We start from the raw sequence: 10,000 nt of genomic DNA, 5'->3' as shown, positions 1-10,000 counted from the left end.
AATAAAGATATTCTGATTTGATTCTAAAATTGATGTTTTGACAATCCTTCAACATTACAAAAGACCAACGTCTTATCCTTGCCACAGAGTCATGCATAAAATTGGAAGAGAAATCTCAGCTGCAAGCTACTTTCAACATTAAATTTTCAAGTATTAATGCATTACATTAATACAATCCTCTGCTTTGTCACAAAATCATACTTACATATCTAATATACACATTTAAAATGATTAATCCTGGGTTTCAGGATTTAAATCCTTCCTAGAAGAATACCCAAAAAACAAACATTACACTTTGAAAGAAGACTGAAAGACACACCTCAAATTATCCTTGATAATCTGAAACTGTATAAATTCAAATGCCATTTTGGAGGCAATTTTGTGGAAACTCACACATGCCTTGCATATGTGTAAACTTGCAAACTAAAACAAAACCTACAACAAAGACAACACTGGAAACCCAAAAGAAACACACTGTCATTTGCAAAAAATGAAAAATGCAAACACTGGAACTTGCAATTTTGAATTTCTCTTTTTTGGAGAAATTTTTTTAAAACTCGGGGCCCCCTCTCCATTGGGTAGAACTGAGAACATGAAGAAGAGGGAAAAAACCAGATTTGCATCACAAATTGCCAAGTGTCCTCTTTCCCCTACTCGAAATATTTTTTGCATCATTCCCGTGGAAACTGCTCTCAAAATATTTGACATGTGTTAAAACTGATGGCAGAAACACACTCCTCGTTCTATTCCGAGAGCTTTCCAATGACATATAATATGCCTATATTTGCTTAAAAAATACTCCTCCAGTGAATTAATCTCGAATGCAGCCAAACATTTAAATTTTTGAAGTTTAACACTATAGTCTGACTATATATTTAATCTTGATTTTCTACTCTCTTCTCCGCCACGTGTCAGCCTCTGGTTTGCTCACAGATCCACCTATTTGCGACCTCATCCGCCAATTCAGCACTGTCAAACCCACCACTAGAACTGGGCCCGCCTTGTCGTTGATCTATGATGGGTAACTGGCGAGCAAGTTCCCTTTACGGATCAATGACCATTGTTGGATAATCTAACTTGCACACCTGCTAACCTCTATTTTTGTCATAAAATTTAGTTGCCTCAAGATGCGCGTGCATGTGTGTGTGGGGTCCACTGGGCATTGAGCCTTCTTACTTGCCAAAAGCCTCTTTTCTTTTGGCTACAAAGGATATTTGTATTTAAATAATACAGAGTTCCATCTCACTACCAATGTGGGATAAAGGCTTTATGCCTATGCCTTTTATACCTTCGCGTACCTTCAGATTTTGCGCATATGTCTACCATGGCATGCGCATTTGCTTGGTAATTTCTAAGTCTCTTTTTTTTTTAGCCTGTGCATGGTTTTGCATTTATTTGGCAATTTTTTAAAACTTCTCACTTGGTAAAATAATTGCCCTGCTGGAAATCTTTATTCTGAGTATATACACTGGTTGTTGGATTATTTTTTATCTTCGATAATAGTTTGTAAAAGGATCATTTTCACTTTCAATTGTACAATCCCCTTTGATAGAAAATTTTACCCATACTGGTAAAATCATTAGCTCTTCTTTCTATAGCGGTTCATCTTTCACTTTAAAATTTATGCAGATACTTCACAAGCCTTTTATCATGAGGACCCTAATGCAGCCGAAAATTGCTAGGGTCGCAATTTTATGACACTACAAACTAAATATTCACACATTAATAGTCCTAAAAAATAATCTAAGACTGTTGGAAAAAAACAAGATGAACTTGGAAATGAAATAGTAATTGTAAGGATGACACAATAAAAAGGAAATATCAAGAGGTGTGAAATGCAATTTCAATCCTTTAGGCTATAGTTGGTAGATAAAAATAATAAAAAAAAACAAAAGAATATTTCAGTTTCATAATGAGAAAATGAGATTTATGATCTTTTATCAAGCTTTTCATCAGACATATTCTTTCTCTATATTTTTATTATTTATATTATGGACATGGGAAATTTAAACTAACAAGGGAAAGAAAAACACACCTTGTTAGATTTACATAAATCCTCTATCTAGTTTGAAAATAAAAAGAATTTCATATTTAGATTACAAGTATGAGTGCTTATAGGAGACACATATAAGTTATTCTTATGTAAAGCAGATTAATTTATTTGAATTATGGAGGGATTCTCCATGAGAATACTTGCATTTAATAGTTCTACTTATTCAATGTGGTTGTGTTAGACTCTCAATGGATTACCATTTGTTTCTATTGACCAATACTAGTATAGCACAAACAAATAAAGGCCATCCATTTAGACAATCCCAAACCTTCGCAAGTATTGAAACAAAAGAAGTTAATGGTCTGTCCTTGGAGGTGTTTCACTCATGATTACGTAACTAAAGATTATTTCATTTAATAATTGACAAATACAAGTAAGGAAATTCAAACAAGTGGCTGCAAGATGTAATTAATGATAAGGAAAGAAATTTTATTAACCTTGATTAGAGTGTATCACCCTAAAAATAATAAATAAAAACTTATTTCTCTCATCCACAATGTAGCAATCAGTCTTACTCAATGAACTGATTAGCAATGGTGATGTATTAGGGGTCCATGGAGATGCATCCCCAACCTTGAGCCTAGCATGTTCACATCCTATAAAACTCATAGAAAGTGAGATGGGGACAAAATGTCTTCCCACCATCCTTGGCACTAATGTCCAAGAAAGGGCCATCCCTAAGATACCCTCACAAAGTTGGAATGTCTCCTGCATGACCATTAATGCCCTAACATCCCAAGGATGGCCAAGGGGTCATATTAGCATATTCAAGTCCACAATGTAATGTCCATTTCTTGGACTTTCAATAATTCTCAAGGAAAAACTTTTTTGGAAAGCAAAACCCTTGTCAAATTGGAGTTCAATTATTGACATTGAGTTCTAGGAATCATAATTAATTCTATTGATTCATTTTGGGAGTGGTTTAGCCAATTCTAGTGCACTTCAAATTTCTTCAAGGAAAAATCTATTTTAATAAGTTGGATCTCCAATGACTTCTAGAGTATATCAATGCGTCAAATTTTACTTTCAAACTTTGTCTATATTTTTCATATCCTCATCTCTAATCCACTATGTGGTGATCCATGTTTTGTGGCACTCTCCAACATAGAATAAAATACTAAGTATTCTATCCTCTGTTGAATAAGCAAAAGCAAATGCTAAACAGTGTGATCAATTATAGTAACTCCAAGGTTCTCTAAAGTCAAGTCTTGACCTGCAATAGATAGCCTATGTGAAATGTTGTGATTTTTCTAGTATCACAAAGGAACTTACTCTTTTAACTTTTACAAAGAAATTGGAACTTGAACATCCGATATATAAATTTAATGATCCTATTCTTCTTAAACTAACTTGAACCTTTACCAAACAAATATAAAAAAGATAAGTATTGAGGGAATCTCATCTAAGACCTAGGGACAATGATGATAATGGATAGTACTTTAGATAAATGAATTCTTTAAATCAATATTTTCTTCGCCGTAACAACTTCACAAAGCTAATCCATTCTCGAAAGGTAGTGAAAGATTATTATATTGTAAAAATCTATCCAAATACCCAATGCTAGCACAATCCAAATAAATATTCACAATCAAATTATTGCCAAAATGAGGTTTAGACTAACCATATACTGCAATTTGCAATGAGCAAAGTACAAATGGTATGAACCAAGGAATTCGTCAAATATATCTACATTTCTCTATTAAAATCTTTGAGCTTTAACTATATGTTTATTTCAACACAGTCTTAGCAACAATTTCTAATGCCCTCTTCCTCTTTCTAACTTCTAAGTCTATTCTTTTCTATTCTTCTATTAACCTTTACAAATTAAAGGGCCAAGCCTATTATAGACCTTGAGTTATAAATGAAGATATTAGATTGATTCAAAATCATTGGCCAAGATTAAACAATCAAAGCCTCAGGAAAGGTAGTTATAACAACCACCACTTCATTTGATATCAACCAATGAGAAAATTCCACAAACTTGGATACACATCCTTTCATGAAAAGGACCAATAAAAAATCAGTTGTAACATCATATTAAATGTAATTCCACATGCCAATTTCCTTATTTGTAGGAGTTAGGTTCAATAAATCTAAACTAGTTGACCTTGAATTGTCATTGGTAGAGGTGAGTAGATGCCATCTCAGCTTGCATATCTAATAAAAGTTTTCCTCCTCTCTCTTAGGTCTTTGACTAGAAAAATTACCAACAAGGGACAACTCCATCGAAGCAATGTTATGATCAATCACCCAATGCCAGATCGTAAGAGCTACCTTTATGTTGTCCTTATCAGAGATAACAAAAACAAAGGGGAAAGGAAGACTTGCCAGTAGGTTTGACTCTGAATAATGAGGCTCACCGATTACCCATGACTCTACAAAGGAAGGCACGCTCCGTCGCACCCGTGATCTTATGGTTAGGTTGGTGATCCCTTGACTCCCCATTTTTCTAGGGACAACTTTCAAAACCCGCCTTAGGGGTCCCATCACTTGGGTCCACTTGAAACCCCATATTCGGGCCCCCACCATCTTTCGAGTTAGCTTCTCCTCTCTTTTTTGCATTGTAAGTTGGATTGGGAACTCCAACATTCACCTAACCTTGGAGGACACCAGTTACAGATCCCATTAAAACCCCTGTCGCCGTTGTGACAATTAACACCAGATTTTGAAACTCAGTTTGACCCCTTACACGACAAGGTGCAAAGAGACCAGTTCCAACAAATATGTACAATAGTAAGAGATTGAATATTTGTTATCACATTCAAGTTTAGATTATTTTGTATTTATATACAACTTAATTTTGAAATCTACATGATATCAAATCGGATTTCATTGTAGTGGATTTATCTCACAATTTCCCAATAGTTTTACCATTCAAATTTGATCAAGTTCATGTTCATAATAAATTGTAACATGCCTTCATTTATGAAATCGGAGACATGTCCAAATGAGCAATTCAATAAAACATTCTCTTGCAAGAACACCATGCTATATATGTAAATACAAAACACAATTCATCCTTTGATATAGTAATTGCATTAATAGACAACAAAGAAATTTGAAAAGTGGGAACAATATTACGATTCACATTGTAATATTATTAGAATCTTTACAATGACATAAGAAATAAGCATCAATAATTATGATTCTATTGCAATAAATAGAAAGAAAGAGACGTGGAACAAATTTTAAAAACAAAATATATATCAATAACACCAATTTGCATTAAAAACAAACTTAGAAATAATGAATTCTTATCTTTCATGTTGTAACAAATAATATAAAATCTTTTTGAATACAAAACTAAATCTTTAGATTTTTTCACCAAGAATTGTACACAAATAGACAATCAATTGATAAACAAAAAAAACTCAAATTAATGCCTTCAAATTCCGGATGCATTATGTGATAAACATGGCCTCCATCCCAAGTGTAGTTTCTAATGAAAGAAAATGGTTTCAGAGCACACCCATTTGATTCCCACATGCTTGGAATGCTACATTTTACATGTTTATGCGTACCCTGGATGTCCCCCTTAGATGCTCCTCAAATCTACTGCTAATCGTTCTCCTTAGTCCTCACAATACGTGGAGAGCGTTGATCCACCTTGCAGCCTTTTTCTTTACCTTATCCTACCAAACCATCTGTAAAACCAAATATGCCGCGGACCATATTGTTCTTTATTTCCTCCTCCATCAATTCCGCCTCAGATTTATCATACCACATCACCCCTCTCTCTTTCCCTCCTACCAACACGCCCGGCAATGGATGCTCTCTGGTGGACCCCGCCGGGAGAGCTAAACTCCAAACGAATTTGCACTTGCCCACAAACGGACGGCGACAGCCATTCATTCGGATCCATTGAATCGAAAATCCCTCTCAATTTTTCCTCCTCAGAGACGACTTCTTTTTCAAACTGATCCACCACTTTCGCCCGCCTTCTCTCTCAATTTCAAAATGGATTCTCTCTCACCCACAAACTCCCTCTAAAAAGCACCGGGAAAAATCAGAAAACGGACGAAGACAGCCATTCTTTCGGATCCATTGTAATCCACCACAAAGATGTGGATTATTCTCTTGCACCTCCGATCCTTTCTTGTCTTGCACCACCGATCCTTTCTTGTCTTGCACCTTAATACTTTTCTTCTCTTGCCGATCGATCAAGAAAGCATTGAATCCTGCTTAGGATACCACAACACAATCTATGTAATAAGTTGACTGCCTTTTTGCTGTATTGCCAATGAAACGGTCGACTTAAACAACAAGATTAATGCCTGTCAAACAAAAGGGGAAATGTGATTAATTCACAAATATAAAAGGAGGCAACAGGATTATCTCCTACTGAAAATCACTTTCATTCTTGGTATTGTTCTTGTTCAATGCACTCAGTCAATCAAGAAGCTCGTCCTCCTTCAAGAGCAATATACTAAGAAATACGAGAAGCAGAAGAAATATTATAATTGCTTATAATATTTCTTCTGCTGTCCGCATTTCTCAGTATATCGCTCTCTTAACCTCCATCGCAAACCTTCATTTTCTTCTTCTTCTTCTCTTCCACCTCGCCCTCCTCCTTCAACTCTCACCCCCAATCGTACAATTTAACTGGATTTGAAGGCTAAATTTGGGAGATTGGTTGCATGCCTGAATGATCTGATTGTATGAATGAATTAAGTAGGAGTTAACTGAATGTACTATTAACTTAACCGGTTGCATGAATGAGTGATGAATTAAGTAGATCTAAACTAGGAGTTAACTGAATGTACTATTAACTGAATTAAGTAGGAGTTAACTGAATGTACTATTAACTTAACCGGTTGCATGAATGAGTGATGAATTAAGTACGAGTTAACTGAATGTACTATTAACTTAACGGGTTGCATGAATGAGTGATGAATTAAGTAGATCTAAACTAGGAGTTAACTGAATCCACTAATCATTTAACTGGTTGCATGATTGAGTAATCTGATTGTGTATATGAATTAAGTCATCTTCTTTGTTTATATTTTTCACAAATGGAATGTTGCTGTAGATTATTTTAACTTAATGGGTTTCTAGAAGTCTAATAATAGATGTAATGATCCAAATTGGGAGTCTTAATAGTTCTTCTAGCTTCTTCAACTATACATGAAAAGAGATAAGCATTCCTAGTTATAATTTATCCACAATATATATTGGATTGTATTTCAAACAAGGTTTAAGCAATCAAGGAGAATTCCTTTTCTATTATATTATACATTTTTTAATTAGTTAATCGATTAAATATTCAAGTTATTAATCATACAACTAATCAATTATATCCACCAAAGTGCCTCCTACGTGTGGCTGAGTTTAAAATCGTAATTGCATAGTCATATTCTCCAGCCTCTTCTAAATATCCATGTCCTTCCTGATTCTTTTCCTTTTTATTTTCCAATAAGCTTTGAAAGAAGGAATTTTGTGATCGTTAATGTGGATTAGGTGATTAGCTATATGTGTTTATTAGTCTTGATTGCTTCCCATTACCACAATTTAGGTTAAGGAGATGCTCTTTGTTAGTTCCCATTAGCAATTCAAGAATATTTGAATAGCTCTTATCCTACAATGCGTGCACTACTTTTTCTTTCCAAAAGCAAGACTGGCATATGTTTCATTTATCACCCTATCAAGACTAAACAAAAAATGGACACAAAATTCTTATATATTAGCATCGATAGAAAAAATGCATTTCCCACCAATCACTAGAACATATCAACAAGGAGAAAGTACCAAGGTACTATAATTTAGATGATCACAATTATTTATAGAATCGCAATGAATATAACACAATTTTAGGTTGAATTAGCTGGCCCTTGAAAATTCAAAAAATTTAAATTATTGTTTATTTGAACATCCATTGTATGCATAGCTTATTTGATCTGTTCGAATATCATGTACTTATTCCAAATGCAAGTTGCAATAGAAATTTTGCTAGAAATAGACCCATTTTAGAAAAATACAAAATCAAATTCCTCTATAGAACATAGGCTTAAAGGATAATTTTCAATGCTTTCAATTCACTTTTAACATAATTGTAATGTCTTTTGAAGTCTCAAGAGAGATTCATTTGTGCTCTAGTAGCAGTAATAATATTTAAATACTAACGGCAAACATAACAAACAAATTGATGAGTCCTAGCACTCTGTAATCACTTGAATAATAATTTCATAGTTCCTAGGAGAAGCAAGCATCCTTGTCTTGGTATCGATACTTATATGGAGGCACCAACCAAATTGCTTGGTGAGTAAATGAATACTTGGAGATAGCTATATTATATATATAAATGTAATCATCATAAGTTATGGATATGGATATGTGGTCCACATTCTTAGAATGGAGTTTCTTGGTAGCTAGGGATATTTGACACAACTAATAATTTAGATCATCTATTTTCCTTAACACAATAATGAGAACTCAATCCGCAAGCATTGATATGGTTTGACCAAAAAGCCACCTTCTATATCATTCTCTATCTACATTAATGTAAGAGCTGCCCAAATCCCTTGATAAACTCTTTGCAAGAACAACGTCCATCATGAATGAGTTTTCCTTTAACATTATTGGTAAAACTCTTTTCCCAATTTATATACAATTGTATTCTTCTGAAACTTCAAAATATAGGCTTAGTTGCATCGTTCAATCAATCTTTCACCCAATGTATTAATTACATGGGATGCCTTCAAGAAGAAAAATGACCATTCCAACTTACAATATAACATTGTGGTCTATAAACTTCATTAATGATTTTCTCCCACATTTTGTCAAAATGCATAGAATCAAATTCAAAATAATCTCACATTTAGAAAAGAATTGTGTTGAATACCCATCTCCACTACTTCTCTCCATCTTCTTTCTTGCACCCAAGTCGTGAGACTAGACATGGGCACGGGCATGGGAATTCAACCTAATTCCAAAATAAAATCGACCTACTTGAGTCCATGATGAAGCTAGAGCTCAAGAAAGGCAATGCCCATGTCTTGAATCTGGTAGATGATGAGTAACTGGAAGCGGGAGATATATATATTGAGAAATACCTAAAACAGAAGCAGAAGCAAATGATTTGGGAAAACATTGTTGCCACATTCAATTGTATTTATTTTGTTGCTCGTATTTCTTAGTATATTTCTCTCTTAGCTTCCATCGCAAAACCTTCATTTTCTTCTTGTTGTCCTCCTCCTCTACTAAGGCCTCCAATGATCTAAAGGATTGGAAGCCTAAAATTCTGAGTTAACTATTCACATTGTATTAATCAATGATCTGATTGTATGGATAAATTAAATAGATCTAAACTAGGAGTTATTTGAATGTACTAATATTTAAATGAGTAATATGATTGTATGGATGAATTAAGTAGACCCAAAATAAGAGTTAATTGAATCCACTGATAACTTACCTAGTTGCATGAATGAGAGATCTAATTGTATGATTGAATTAAATATATCTAAATCAAGAGTTAAAACTAAATCTAATAACAATTTAAATAGTTGCAAGAATATTAATTGGTTGCATGAATGAGTGATCTATTTGTATGGATGAAATAAGTAGATCTAAACTAGGAGTTAACTAAATCCATTAATAACTTAACTGGTTGCGTGAATAAGTAATCTTATTGTATCAATAAATTATGTAGATTTATGTTAGGAGTTAACCGAATGCACTAATAATTAAACTTCTTATATGAATGAGTGATATGATTGTGTGGATGAATTAAGTAGATCTAAACCTTGATTCTCTTGAAAAACCATGGACAATGACCCACTCAAATTTGATTGTAGGGAAGAAAAATTGGACAAGTAGATCAACCTAACCTTTGCCTTCTCCTCCCCAATTAGCTCTATTCAATCACCCATTCTGTCCAAGCATGTCATCTAGTTGACAATGGTTGTGACATTTGACACTTTGGAATCGGCGGTTCCTTTGAGTTTCAAAAAG

At 34.0% G+C, this 10,000-nt stretch overlaps 1 long non-coding RNA gene across 1 annotated transcript; it reads right to left on the bottom strand.

Moving 5' to 3' along the window:
- Window positions 1-5,429: 5,429 nt before the first annotated feature.
- LOC131073694 (uncharacterized) lies at window positions 5,430-6,633 on the bottom strand. Its single transcript, XR_009112944.2, has 2 exons — window positions 6,396-6,633; window positions 5,430-6,231 (listed from the first exon to the last, which is right to left on the bottom strand). It is a non-coding gene; the product is annotated as an uncharacterized LOC131073694 (long non-coding RNA).
- Between the last annotated feature and the right edge of the window lie 3,367 nt (window positions 6,634-10,000).

Source organism: Cryptomeria japonica, chromosome 9, assembly GCF_030272615.1.
Source record: "Cryptomeria japonica chromosome 9, Sugi_1.0, whole genome shotgun sequence".
NCBI classification, from domain to species: Eukaryota; Viridiplantae; Streptophyta; class Pinopsida; order Cupressales; family Cupressaceae; genus Cryptomeria; species Cryptomeria japonica.
The sequence above is the reverse complement of the archived record's forward strand: the minus strand, read 5'-3'. Positions and strand labels throughout refer to the sequence as shown.